This window comes from Polyodon spathula, chromosome 13 (genome assembly GCF_017654505.1).
Source record: "Polyodon spathula isolate WHYD16114869_AA chromosome 13, ASM1765450v1, whole genome shotgun sequence".
Lineage (NCBI taxonomy): Eukaryota > Metazoa > Chordata > Actinopteri > Acipenseriformes > Polyodontidae > Polyodon > Polyodon spathula.
Window position 1 is genome coordinate 42781710 of NC_054546.1, and position 15710 is coordinate 42797419.

Sequence of the window (15710 nt, forward strand, 5' to 3'; positions counted from 1 at the left end):
GGATGCAGATAATGAAATCCCCAAAAGACAATGGAAGCTGAAATAGTGTTGCTATATTTTAAAACCTGAAAGACATTACTAGGTAATAGGTAGTGATACTTCACTAGCCAAGCTGATGTTTCCACTACCTGCACAGGGGGTGATAATAGCGCTACCAAATTTGAGATTTATATGCAAATGATTTTTAAGGCAGTAATCTCACAAACAGATTGAAACTGTCGAAGCACCTACCCTGAAAATGAAAATGTTCTTCTCTTTAATTAATTAAGCCAGGTTGCATTTTGGTAAATTACTCAGTTTTATAATCTGATTGTGAAAAACCTATATGAAAACAGGTAATGAATCATTTAAGGGAAATTGCACTGAGAGACTTAATTGCTTTTTAATGATATCATTTTATCTACAGACTAGGTGCACCTCTTCTTAGCCTGTGAGATTGGAATCCGTGTTGCAATGGCTGGAGTGTCCCTGGAGAGGGTCACCTGATAAAAGCACTACCGCTTGGTGTGCAAGGAGAGTCCTAGAGGCAAGAGAGCGTCATGGCTGTGCATGGTATGCAGGGGGGTATTGATACGCAAAAAAAAAAAAAAAAAAAAAAAAAATATATATATATATATATATATATATATATATATATATATATATATACTGTGTGTGTATATATACTGTGTTTATATATAGGGATGAACGTTACAATCTATTGGCGTCCATTTATATACTTTAAACAGCAGGTGCATCTTAAGCTTGCCAGGTTTCCACTGTACACGATATTTCGTAATGACAAATAGGGCTCCGTAAGTCCCCCATGCTGTGAGAATAGAATATATCTGTTAAGATCATTGAAATAGAGATATCTGACTTTGTTTAATGTTGTTACTTAAAGATTACATTTTAGCGGATTTCACTGGAGAAGACTCAAGACATCTGTTTGATATAACACAAATCCGGTAATCGGGGCATATGGCAATGTGTCTGATGTCTTTTTGACGTGTGGTCAGCATAAGATTAGTTTGTAAGAGTTTCCATTGTAAAAAGAGAAACTAAGCAGGTGTTGCTCGGGGGTATTCCATGCCATCTGTACCAGCTTCCTCCTGTCACAAGACGTGGCACTAATGGGTATCACCTCAATTAGGGCAATCATTTTGATCCATTACTTTAATGAAGTTAACCTCAATACTGAGGCGGGTCACACAGGGTAAATAGCAGACTTTTTCTTCTGTCCAGTGGGAAACTATTTCAAAAGCTACAGGTTTCTTTGTTTATTGATAAGAATGTATGGATCTAAATAGCACTGCTGTTTAACTATATTAATCCTTCCAGGATATACTGATATACTGTATTGACAATAATAATACAATGAAAATAGGTCAGCCGATAATCAGGTTTATGTGTTTCAACACAGAGGTATTAAGATCTGCCACTGTTTAGATAATTAAGATAGACCCCTGAATGTACCTCACATACAACAGGAAGTACAGCACATTGGCCTCCAGCTAGTACTGGAACAGTTTACTTTGCTGTGGGTAACATGGTCTAGTTGCAGTGAGACCGTTTGAACTACGACACATCAAGTGATCAGGTACCAGGTAGTGTCAGAATCTTGCCGTCACGGCATTGTTTTTGAAGTGTGTGCACATTGCAAACTGAAGTATAAAATACATGCAAAGAACCAAAAGAGCGACCAGTGATAGTATTGCCAGTGCTAATGAGAGGAAAGAAAATTGTTTTTAAAACGTTGGTTAGCATTCCTTCAAGATCAAGGTGCTTGTTTATAAAGTTATAGGGCTGTTTGTAATGACATGATTTCAATGTTATAGCTTAGCTGGCTGAGGAATAAAAGAGCCTGTGTGACTGTTTAAAGCTGAAAGAAGATTAGCAAGATGCTGCACAGTAATCTTACTGAACACAAGAGGCTATGCAGTGAGAACTGTTCTCTTTGCACAGAGCTATCAGGGTGTGAAATCAAATGGGGAGGCGCACAATTTCATAAAAAAACCCCAAGCAAACAAAAAAGGAAAGGAGAAATGTCCTCCAGTCCTAATCCTCTTGAGTGTCTATGCTTGCCACAATATCTGTTACAGGAGTTGCAACCTATGTTTAGTCAATGCTAGCCTGTCTGCAGTGCCTAGATGCCGATGAAGGTCTTTTACAACCAAGGAGTTTAGTTGCCATAGACATGCAGAGACAGTCAACATGGTGTGCTGTTGTAGCAAGGCAGAGGCTGAACGTGAACCGGTGACCTAACATACAGAAGACAAGCGTCTTAACCACTATGCAAAAGAGCCGGGCTCATCTACATTCATGGATATATAGCTTCTAACCTCATGGCATCGCATCAGCAGGGGACAGAATCTGTAACAGCAGTGCATCACACGACACTGCCCGTCATACTAGGCTAAGAATACACAGTGTAACGCAACGTGTTTCAACAAAGGGGTCTTGCTGTTATCTTGCGTCTCGTGCTTCGGTGTCTAGAGTGTCCAGAAGAGACCTCTGCACTCTGCTTGTATGGTTGGAGGCAGGTCACCAGCAGCTGGTGCATATTCTTTTTTTTTTTTTTTTTGCAGAAATAGCATCTGAAGCTCAGCACATTCCCTTTCTTGCCTTTCCGTTTGTAATGATACAGTACTTCTTTATTTTCACTGCCATAAAGGGGCTTTGGACATTTTTTCCAGTTGACTTTTAAGCGTTGCTGGCGGTGTCTGCATTTATTCAGAGCAGTATTTCATACTGTAATAAACTCTTCTTTGTTTTGGCACTAATACCACAAATAGTTTTCCATGTGAACTTGGTTAACAGTTTCGAGTGGGTCAGGAAGCCCTCTTGTTTGCTTTTGCAGAGAAGGTAAATAAAGCTTTAAATTCACACAACAATAAAACACTAATGTTGGGCATAATTAGGAAGACACTCCAATTCAAAAGCTGCTCCAAACAGTCCAAAGCAGTTCTTAATTACGAGTCACAAGGTTCATGAGCGGTCAATAGTTTTATGACGAACCAAGCTTGGTACAAACCAGTACCATACGACAGCAGAATTGTTTAGAATAGAGCTGTCAATCCACATGTCGCCACTGAACAGCCTTCCTCATTCTGTCTAGAGAGGCAGAGAGAGTCAGTAGGGCCAGCAAGTTACATTGCTACATGATTTCAAAGGAATGGCCAAGCCAGTTTGGTGCCGGCAGTTAGGATTCTCCAGCCAACTCAAATCAGGCGCCAAGCCAGGTAAACCAATAGAGAGAAAAATGATAAAGTCTCAACATTGGAGCAACGGGACCCAAGATCACTCAAAATGAACTGTGCCTGAACATTCTTCACGAACCTCAAGGATATTGCTGTGGGGCTGAGCCTGCTGGGGTCAGTATAGTATAAGGTAAAGTATATTGAGGCTCTTAAATGACATTTCCACTCCGGGACTATTGGGTGTTTTGTTTTGGGATGTGCAGATCTGTGTTTATTTCGTGCTTGTTTTATTAGAGTCACAGATAAACAAACGTTACCACACAGGCTTGTTAAATGTCCTTTACCATAGTACTTGTAAGGAGTATGAAAGAACTGCATACATAATGGCACTAGGGGTCACCACATTGAGTGTGCAATAAACTGTGAAAATAAACCTCCCTTTACGTGTATATGTATTAGTGCCAGATCTACTATTACAAAATCAACCGTTTAAGAGATCCCACTTGTCTGAGTTCAACTGATTAGATTAAACATTGTGAGTTGAAGCTGTGCGTTTTACGCTACTTTGCCAAATCATCGAACACAAACCATCATCTCAGTTCCTCTCAAGCTACTAAATTCACATGCTTACAATTTGTAAAAGAAGGGGCTCATTCATCTAGAAAACAATTAACCTTTGGCTTTGAAAGGAACTTTGTCTGTCATCCCATCTCATTGGCTTTATTTTCTCATGCAGATTCTACTGCGATTTGCTTCACCTTACACGTTTGTATAGCTTTTACTGTGGGATACTGCTTTCTCCACATGACAGGTTTAGAGAAAAAGTGACCCTTTTCAAACCACATACCCAAATTAAAAAGCAATACGATGAATACAATGATTTGTTATACAGCTACAGCATATTATTTTGTATCATTATAAATCAAATAAGACAAATCAACCTATCACTGTTTTTCACAATGCAGGCCTGCCATGCAGCTACCTTCAGAGCTACAGTGTTGGAGGACCATGCAGCTGTGGGCAACTTACAGGCTATCCTATCATTGTTAAGGATTTTATCTTTTTATATTAATTTGTCCTTTGTTGGGTGTCTTATAACAGACATCATTACGAGCAGACAGAGACCGCTGTGGTAGTAGCGTAGTGGTCAAGGCTGGCTGGCAGCAGGTACACATTATTTACTAAGTAACTGCTATGTAAATATACAGTAATTATAGTCTCAGTGCAATGTGTTACCAATAAAGACATGCATCATGAAAGCAGATGTTGTCACCTTACAGCACATCTACTTTGTCTGTGGTTTACTTGAAGTCTTTTCCAGGTGATTCTTTTGAGAGAAGAGAAAACTTCTGGTTGGTAATTGCAGATTATACAAGCAGCCCGTGTAATAGCCCTGCCTTCCCTGCCTCATTGACTCTGTGGCTTGCAGCTTCATAGCTCCTGTAAATCAGCAGAGATCTGCCATTACTGTAATGATGCACGCTTTCCTTTCCTTGTTACACTTTCCTCCTTGAAATCCTTCAGGAGCACTTCTGGCTTCCAGGAATTCCTTTTATCGGGAACGCATTTGTCAGACCGATGTTATTTCTGAAACTTTCCCCTTCAGATATCAAGCCACTGTGAGACACACAGGAGAGGCCAGGAACACATGCAAGACCATGTGGAGAGCGTGCATCAGGGCAGCGCATGATGCAACTTCTTTCTTGTAGTTTTACCATCAACAAAGTAGCATTGTTTGAGTTATTAAAGAAACACATCAAAGACCTGCCCAGACTTTTTCACAATGGGGACCCCCCACTCCAATTTTCTTACTGTATATTGTAAACAACTAATCTCATATATATATATATATATATATATATATATATATATATATATATATATATATATATATATCTGAGATCTGAGATTATTGAACTGACCTCATTTCATAGTATATGTTTTTTATACTGATTAATTAAGCATTAATGTCTGATGCAGTTATTATTCCTTGCTGGATAATTGAACATGTCTACAGTTTGTTGTCCCAAGATCAGTTAACTACAGGCAATGAAAATTACAGAGGATATGTGCTATTATAACCCACATTTCTAAATGTGTTTTTAGGTTGTATTTTGGTCTGGGTCGCTTAGGCTGCTTGAAATTCAAGTTGTGGCTTAATGCAAATCCTATCAGCTTTTACCAGGGATCTACCTGTGTCGATAATGACACACTGCAAATCCTGTTAGCTTTCACCAGGGATCTACCTGTGTCGATAATGACACACTGCAAGGCCTGAGATGATGTGCAAGATTTGTATTTCAAGCTGCAGGATCCTTGTCTAAGCTCGCTGGCTCAATCAGAATAACTCAAAGTTCAATATTCAGAAATGTATATGGAGTCCATTTCCAGCAGCTTGTCTTAGCTGCACGTGTCATTTGCAACGGCTGGCAGCCAAGTGTGGTTCTGTGTGCAGGTGTGTGGGGGTATCAGTAACTGCTGTATAAAAACGTGCTGTCAAGTTCCACGTTTCCAAATTAATCAAGCAAATAAGGGATTGAGTGAGAGGAGATGATTGTAGCTGTTATGGTTCCCTTGTGATAATAGCTGTGTTTATGTGGCAGTGATCACAGAGGGGTAATTACAGCATCCTTATCTCTCAGCCCTGCAGAGCACAAGCCCAGTGTGTACTGACGCATGTATTGCAAAACATTGCTGAAATGCAGCTTATCAAAGCACTGTATCTTACTCTTTATTTTTTGTTTAAAAATAGGTCCTATTTTTTGTGCTTTTCTTTCTCATTATATTAACGATGAAAAATACTCTTAGCTTAATGGTGTTAGCAGATTTGGCATCTGTATACACATGGGTATTACGGTGCCTTTCTGAAAAATACTGGTGCAGATGTTGAACAGATTATAATGTAAATGTACTATTCCAGATGTGGAGGCAAGTGCATTCAGTAATTTATCAAGAGGAAGAAAAAGCGCATATGACGGTCTGCGTATTCAGAGATGTAGATATACCTTTACCAGTGATGGGTAAACTGACCAGAATTTAATGTAAACCCATCTGAATTGTATGTTCTTGCCTTGAAAGTAGCCGATTAGCATGTATTTCTGAAAGCTTTTCTGAAGAGTGGATCTAGTTAGCAGTGAAAGAAAGAAGGGACTGTGAGATTTACACAGTTGGGCGCTGGTATTATTTAGCATGTTTTTTTTTCTTTCTCATTTAAAATGGTTTTCTTGAAAAGTTTCAAAATCAGAGTAAAAACTTGCTCAAGAATAAGAAGAAAAAAAAACTTCATATTTTTTTTTTTTTTATAAAACAGTACCCTGGCCTGAGCTCATTACCAAAAAAAGGTAATAATCCATTCCCAAACACAACAAACTCCAGAAACCGAATCCCGAGTTCTCAACCATATCGAAGGGCTTTGCTGTACATGTTTTGGCTCCATTCCATAATGCTTGCCTGATTTTTTTTTTAGTTCAGATAAAACAGGCGCGTGTAAATATGTACCGATAGTCCCTGTTCATATGTGATTTCTGGTGGGGCTCACGTTTCAGTATTTGCACACTGTTTACTTTGTTTCTGAAGGGGGCAGCAGATGCAGAGCACGCAGATGCTGTTGGTTCTGACAAAGCACTGCACCTTCATCCCAGGCAACACAGCATGTTCTATACAGTAAACTTCAAGAGCTGATTTACTGCATCCTCAGATCTGCTCTCATCCTCGACAACATACCAAGAGTACAGACGTTGTCTCAGGTCTTTTCAGAATAAAACCAAACAAAAAATGCTAAGTTTTCTTTTTGTTTTTTTTTGTTTTTTTTTATGCAAGAGAAGATCCAGTTAGCTGAGAGCAGACCGCGTCACATTTATCAGACTCAAAATATTGGCCAGAAATCACTTTTCTGTGAGCTATACCTCTGTTGCAACAAAACGCAGTGAAGTGCACCATGGACTAGGGATGAGATTGAACACAAAATAAGGAGTAGTGTCTCGTGCCCTTGCAGGGTCTATAGGAATTATGGTGCTTTCATGTTTTTTGTTTTATGGGTTAAAAAAACATAAATCTAATTATGCACAATATCAAACATATTCACAAGCGCGAGCCTGGGGGTTCGGAATGGCTGCTGATGTAAAAGTCAGATTTTCAAAGAATAAAGCTTTTAGCTGGGCAGTCACATGGATTAGTGCGCGACAATTGGATTATGAGGGAAAATTCTTGATATCAGGAAGTTCACCAAAACCTCTTTATTCTTCCCAATTGGATTAGTGCACCACTGTCACGGCAATCAGGATGCTGAGTGTGGCTCGCCAGTTTGACTTTTATTAGTTAAACAAATTTAAAGAAAGTTTTGTGGTTTTGCCCTTTTGGCTGCATTGACTGAGTGAGGGTTAGACAGATAAGCATAAAATAAGAACCTGGGGCAGATTTAATGGTGTATTAATTTTAGGAAGGAACAATACAGTGCATTGCGAAGCAAGATTTTATTAGGTATGTGGTATTTAAACAAGTGATTGCATTCTGAAAACTGAGGAAAGATGGTAACCTTGCAGTTTTACACTTCACAATATCTGCCTAGGCTTTCCTATGTTTCCACCGTGCTTTACTACACTTTGGTATGCTGTCTTCATGGTATTCTGGTCTAAACGCTCTTGAATCTCGAAAAAGGCAGTTTCAATATGGAGAATTGCATTTAATTGGGAGGTTAAACCTGCTGTCACATTCAAGTCCACTTCACAGAGGTAAGCATCAAATACGTGGAGGCAGTTCGTAGCAAAGCCCCAGCTGAAAATGAATATGGTACCTCCAGTCCCTCAAAGGGATCAGTAAGCCTGATTTCTGCAAAAAACAAAACAAAAGGTAGGGGAATGTTTAATTGAACAATCACTAGAAAGACAAGCTCAATATCCGCCACTGCAAAGACTAGAGGGGCCCTTCCTGCCTAGGCTGTATTCACCGCTTTGAGACCATCGCTCACTTAGGCAGTCACGCACCACACTGGCTGTGAATTTCATTCATTTCCAACATGTTTAGAACACACAAGTTCACAGCGCCTCACTACAGCTTTTCAACCCACCTGGAGGTCCCAGCGTAGCTCCCAGGGGCTAGGAGGTACTCGATATCCTGTTCAGCACTCACCAGGGGATAGGAGGTACTCGATATCCTGTTCAGCACTCACCAGGGGTTAGGAGGTACTCGATATCCTGTTCAGCACTCACCAGGGGATAGGAGGTACTCGATATCCTGTTCAGCACTCAGCAGGGGATAGGAGGTACTCGATATCCTGTTCAGCACTCACAAGGGGATAGGAGGCACTCGATATCCTGTTCAGCACTCACCAGGGATAGGGGGTACTCGATATCCTGTTCAGCACTCACCAGGGGATAGGAGGTACTCGATATCCTGTTTAGCACTCACCAGGGATAGGGGGTACTCGATATCCTGTTCAGCACTCACCAGGGGGTCATTCTTTTTTTTTGTTGCTTCTCTTCATCTTCTCTCTGCCGGAATGTTCACACACTGCCCATCGGCAGCCTTCTGGACAAAATGGGTGACTTTGCTCTGGCGCAACCCTTTGGTTGCACTTGAGCCAATTCTGAAATTCCTATTGCATGATGTTCTAGATTTCCCGTTGCTTTACCACGCCCAACATCAGAATCGCAGGGTGGATTGCTCTGTTCCATAAGGCAAATGCATATACTGAATACTCACATACACATACTGAAAAGTATTTTCTCACATACAAATATTTAAAGGACTACTTTGTACTCTTTGAATTCGCATAATGTCACATCTGTTTATCTGTTTATGATTCCCATGATATGTGCTCTTGTGATATTTGGCATGTTTAATAAAATCACCAGTATATATCAGCTTCAAGGCAGAGTCTCTGAGCAAACCTGAGCATGGTTCCTGTAATGAGGCCAGTATAAAAACAACAACTAGGGGAGCTCAAGGGAGTTGAGACACAAACAGAAAAAAGAAATCGGTTCAGCCATCGTTATGATTTTCCTATCAAATGTTCCAAGGATGGAAGCGATGCATCAAGTGTCCGAGATAGAAATATTGCAGAGTGATGTTAGACATCCATTGACAAGTGATCTGGCAACAGTGCTGGACTCACAGTACTGATATGCTGTATCAGGACAGGGCTGGAATCACAGTAATAATATGCTGTATCAGGACAGGGCTGGAATCACAGTAATGATATGCTGTATCAGGACAGGGCTGGAAACACAGTAATGATATGCTGTATCAGGACAGGGCTGGAATCACAGTAATAATATGCTGTATCAGGACAGGGCTGGAATCACAGTAATGATATGCTGTATCAGGACAGGGCTGGAAACACAGTAATGATATGCTGTATCAGGACAGGGCTGGAATCACAGTAATGATATGCTGTATCAGGACAGGGCTGGAATCACAGTAATGATATGCTGTATCAGGACAGGGCTGGCCAAACTGTAAACTGCACTTAGGAGGGCATTAGAGCAACTCTGTACACTGCACTGAGGAGGGCATTGAAGTGGCTCTGTACATCTCACTGAGGAGGGCTAGAGGGGCTGTGTACACTCTTAGTGCCTGCACTAATTACTCTATGTATCACTCAGCTTCCACCCAGCTTCTTGGGATCACGTGCCTCTCAAATAATTCAATAGCAAATGCAATTTAGAAAGCAGGTAGCAGTAACAACCATGAGCAAGGCACAGCCATCTCATTACAGAAACCACAACAACAAATTAGCCACAGATTAGGCACATGCTGCACAGATGTAATCTGAGACATTCTAAATCAGAACACACGCTGTATATATGTAACCTGATACATTCTAAATCAGAATACACGCTGTATATATGCAATCTGATACATTCTAAATCAATATTTCACAGATTATTATTTTTTTTTTAATTTTTGGCTACAAATGTCTGCATCCTATTTTCAGTAGAAGAAGATTTCAATTATAATTCCTGTCTATGGTGCCTTTTAGCGAAAGCAAAACTCTTTCTTCTATTTACCAGCACGTCCAAACTCTTCTGCTCACTAAAAACCTGCTTCATAATAACACAACAATAGGGACCCCTGAGGCTGGATCAATTAATGGCATTCTAGGAGCCTCTAATCAAGTTATCTCATAGACTAACCTTTACCCCTTGTTCTGAGCTGTCCGTTTGAAATATAAAACAATATGCCTGAGAACCTAATCAAGAGCTAATTTGTTTTCCTATTAATCAGTCCTGTCCCATCAGTATAAGGCAGAACACAGCTGGGATTGACAGGCTGTTTAATACACCTCAAGTCAAGGCTGAAAGAGCATAGGGCAGCACACATAAAACCAGATCATCCTGCTCTCCAAACAACCTGTTTAAACTCTGTGGACCGTCATGTACTTAATTATCTACTTAATGTACTTAGAATGGGTTTTATCCTCACCCATGATCCAGGGTAACTATATAAATAAAGGGTGGTAAAGCATGGTGAAGGCATAGTATACATGTAGGAAAAGCAGGGTTTACAAACGAGAGGACTGTCTTGCTCGTTTGGTTGTTAAAATGAGGAGCTGAAGATTCATTTTCTGTTCTGAATGCATGGTGTTTGGATTTGCACTTTCTAGGACTTTTTACAGTATATAGCGATACGCTGCCAATGTGTCTCCTTGCATTGTTCTCTCCTGATTTCTGCTGTTTAGGCCATGGCTGCTTCATCAGTGCCAGGACTCTGCTTCTTTCAAAGCCATCTCCCCTTGCTAAATCACTACCTTGAGGAAAGCTTGAGCCTTCGTAAATATTTCTTCCTGCTCTCTGGTTTACAGAAGCCTGCTTCCTAAAGCTATGGCTGCAGTTGACTTCTCCTCCTGTTGCAATGGACTGACTCACATGAACTTCAATAACAGATCCCTTGTATAACCACTCCCAGAGGAGGGGGGGGAGGGCGGGGGTGGGTGGAGATATGACCACTGGAACATCTTATTCAGAGAAATTCAAACAGCAACTTACATAATAATAATATTCCGTATTGTGATTGTCGTGAAGCCAATCAGAGGTCTTCGCAGAATAGTGGTGACCAATCAGAATGCTAGATGGGTTAAAATCCCACCAAAGCTTTGATTGCAAATCGTTATTAGCACATTTTAATCAGAAAAGAAAAGAAAAGAAAAAACACCTGATAAAGTTACCAAACCAGAAATATACCAGTTAGATGTTTCTAAAGGCAATTTGGAATAAAACTCATTTGAGAATGTGGCCCAGTGTTTCCAGGCACATGTTTACAACAGTGATTGCACTGGCCGAGTCTATTGCCATTGATTTAGAGATCCTGAATTTGTCTTTGTGAGTAATCCTCTTTTACATGTTATAAATACAACACTTCAAAGAAAAATCTAATAAAAATGTGCTTTCCACTGCTCTATTCGTTACAGCAGCTGACAGAGGCAAGCAATGCCACTGAAATATTATTGCTATTAAAATAACATAAAGTAATAATACTGACTTATAACTTCCAATAATCAGCTGCATGTCATTTGAATCAATTAAGGAGTTATTAAAGTGATCAGTTAAAGCATTTGCTGCCCCGTTGATAAACACACTGAGTTTGGACATCCTGCTTTAAATGATAACCTTCGCTATTTAAATGACTCCCCTCTCTTAGTGATTAAATGTTTCCGACACACTAAGTGATGCTCCTGCAAGGAAACTGGTGTTTATTTTCTGACCCTTTTATCTTACTTAATTGCTTCCTTAGAAATAAAGGAGAAAGAAAAAAAAAGCATTCAGATTTGGAGGAATACTCTATTAGGGGCAGCTGCCAAGCCACTTCTGATTATTTGGGAAAACTGAACACATTTTAAAAGCCCTCTGGTCATGTAACAAATAACATAATACATTGTGTATAAGATACAATTTCAACATAAACCCCCTCTCCCCTGGGCTTTACTCCATTATTAGTTATATCTATACAAGCTTCCTTAGAGTATTGAAGTACGTATTTAGTGGGGAATTCATGGTCTACTGCAGCAAAGTTTAGTGGAGCTTGGTAGAAATTCTACAAGGGAGCTTTAAACTATAGCAAAACACAAATAAATTCAAGCTGGGGAAGATTATTATTAATCCAACAAGAAAAACAGGTGAATTGTCAAACCCCTACCTTATATCTAGGTGACTGTAATTATCAGTACACATCAAACACCTTCTGCAGCTTTTACCTTACTCTATGGTCTGAGAAACAAATGTCTCAATGTGAAAATGATAAAAAAGCGTATTATACACTGATGTTTGTGTTCTGATTTCTTCACAAACAGTACAACATGATTGTTATACACTGCAGAAAAACCTTGAGGTCAATAGTAAGGATATGCTCATATGTTTCAAGGCAGGTTGAGATTTTATAAAACCCCATGGGTGCTTTGAAAAGGAAGCCTATGTCTATTTTAATGGGTCACTCAGCACACACATACCCCTGAAGGTCATCGGGTCCTAAATTATACTATCAAAGAATCCCTGTGGATGGAGAACAGAACTGGAAGATTTATATCCAAGGAAGAGTATACTGTATACTATACTGTTTACATAGAGGAAGCAAGGGCAACTGCAACTCTCTCATTCAAATCTCGTTAAAGGTATAAAACCAACAAACTATTTAGCTGCAACCAGGAACATGTACAGTATATTACTGTTCCAAGTAACTTCTTGCCACAGTAGTTTTATACTGTTAAAATTGATTTATTCCTTTGAGAAAATGTGCCTTTGCCCTGATAAACATTGCACAAGTCCCAGAAAGGTTAGGAAAGTTACATGAAAAAAGGGTTTGTCATTGCTTCACAATGCGCCCTAGTGTTGTTGCACACAGGAAAGCCTTTCTTCGAGATTTGGAACTTGGATCTCTGTTTGAACTGCTGGCTCAGTACTGAAAAGATAACTAGGAAACTAGGAATTTTAATTATCATCCCAGCCAATACACTGATGATAAAAGCGTTCCAAATTTATCACATTTTTTATTCATTGATATCTGAACTCCCTCCCACCTCGGGCACAGTTAAAAGTTCGGAATGTTTTTACAATCCGCTCCCCATGCATGCCAAGACTAGGAGTGAACATAGTGCAGCGAGAGGATAAACTCTAAAAGACGAATCCAGCCAACTCACATATCAACTGGCCACAGGCTTAATCCTGCTGGAAAATCCCACCAATGACCAGCACTGATTTATCCTGGCCAAAGCTTATAGCTGGATTGTAAATGGTCATACTGGTTCTGAAAGAAAACTGAAAAAATATACATTTCACATTCAAATGCTACTGTCTTTCCTAAATAAATCAAGTGCTGTAAAGCTGTGCTGGAGTTTTATGAAATAGCTGGGAATATTCCATGTTTCTACTCTTGCTGTTCACTGCCAGCTTTTGCTCTGATGAACGATGCTCTGAGGGACGGGACTGCAGAGAAAGGTATCTGTGTTTCCTATAGTAGAGAGTTCCTTGTTTTTAGGCCAAATATATGACATACTGTGCTGGAGCAAAATCTCAATAAATGTAACAGTAGCCCTCAATTTTCTGTTGGAGTCGAAACTCTGGTGTAACAGCGACGATCCCCAGGAAGCGATGCAGGCGATGGAAAATACTGTCCGACATGTGCTGACCGTAAACAAACCAAAATGCATGGAACAGATTCAGCACATAGAGGTGTGCCACACAGAGAGATTAAATCATTACGAAGCAAGTGAAATAGAATGCCAGGGTCAAGGACGCAAATAAAATAAAAAATAAAAAATCCAAAATGAAAAATCCATTGTGAATGGAGAGAGGCAGTTCAAAAAAAATAAAGAAAAGCCCTACAGTGGTGCAACTATACAACATCAGTGTTTACAAAATAAGTCCCATGGAGAGCTCTTCCTTGCTGAAGAAACATATAACCTGGACAGTGTAATGATGCTGTAGACACGTTTCTGTCACTGATAAGAATGGGTGCCCCGCCCCTCTTGTTATAACAGTTGGTCACAGTGCCAGATGAGCACCGGAGGAGGACAAAGACTGCGGGGTTGAGCCTAGGTGTGTGAAGAGCTCCCCTGGACCTGAGCTGGGTACAGGCCGTCTGCACTCTATTCACTGTGTAGTGAATTGTATGTAACTCACTCAGCTCTACTGTGTCCGAACGCTGCTCTTGTTGTGCTGAGTTTTCCTTCAGCTGGCCAAGGACATTTAGGGAAATCATCACAAGAGCAACAGACTGCAGCCCATGATCTGCTGTGTAGGTCACTGGTCCCCTGGTATAAACATCACACACATGTACACAGATATAAGGACACCAGCTCGTTCTCATATTTTACATTACATAGAGTGACTAGTTAGTTCCAAGCTCCGTTTCCTTCTATCTGCCATTGTGATGCAACCATGTGATGTCTAGTGTCCAGAGCCCAGTCTCATTTCAGTGGGTCTGTACCAGCACCTTTCTTGCCTTAACTAGACTCAGAAACCATCCAGCTTTCTACACTGTGAATGTTATTGATGTTTAGGTTTGCAGTGATGCAATGCCTGTACTATATAGTCCTTTTTTGTTCACTTCAGTGTTTTTTTTTGTTTTTTTTGTGGTTTCTATGTTGTGCATCTTGAAGCTGGGAGTTGGTTTGCCCAATGGGTGATTTTCAACAATTAAACGAATGCTTGTACTGTGCTGTGAAACGTTTTTCTTGGTCCATAGTTGTACAACTAATTAAACAAGTAGCCAGTAGCCACCATTGTCCAGCATAAGAAAAGATGTACTGATTTTGTAATTCTGGAATTTATATAGTGGTTTTGATGAAGAGTCCAGAGACCATGAAACCCAACCAGAAGACTTATTAGTTGCCGTTTCTTTTCCAGTAATGCAGCACGGATAAAACAAACAGTTGTATTTTTCTAAAATAGAGGTGCTATGAAAATATGTATTATTCTTAGAGGCAACCTTCTTTTCTTTTCAGGGCCCAACCTTTTGATCTTCACTCCAGCATGTCTGTTTGTATCACAGACGGCCAATCTCCAGCCCCAGGACTAGCTGTGGACCTCCAGATCTTGAATCTGTCCCCCTGCAGGCCCTCAGCCTGTTCTGCTGAACTGCTGCATATGGCAGGACACTGCACTTGACAGCCACGCTGCACCCTGCAGGGACACTGGATTTAGCTATTTATATACGTGCCCAACAAGACAACAGTCTGTTATTTTCTAGCAGTTTCTCCCTCCACCCCTGTATAGGAGTAGTTTGATTTTGGTTTGGATCTCAGTGTTCTAGTTTTACTAAATATCTTCTGAACTAACTCTGGTTCAGATCCTGTAAACAATTGTCGAAACGAGGCAGAAAGCAACAAGAAAGGAATAGAAACAAACCAAAGTGTCAGCAACGACTTTCCATTATGTATAGAAGACACTCTTTATTGTTATAGTGTGCTTGAGAGATACTACTTTCACCCACTTTTAACTGGACTTTGGAATGTACACAACAGTCTGTAGATAGTTCATTCAGTGTAATACACAGCTTGTAGATAATTCATATAGTGTAATACACAGTCTGTAGATTGTT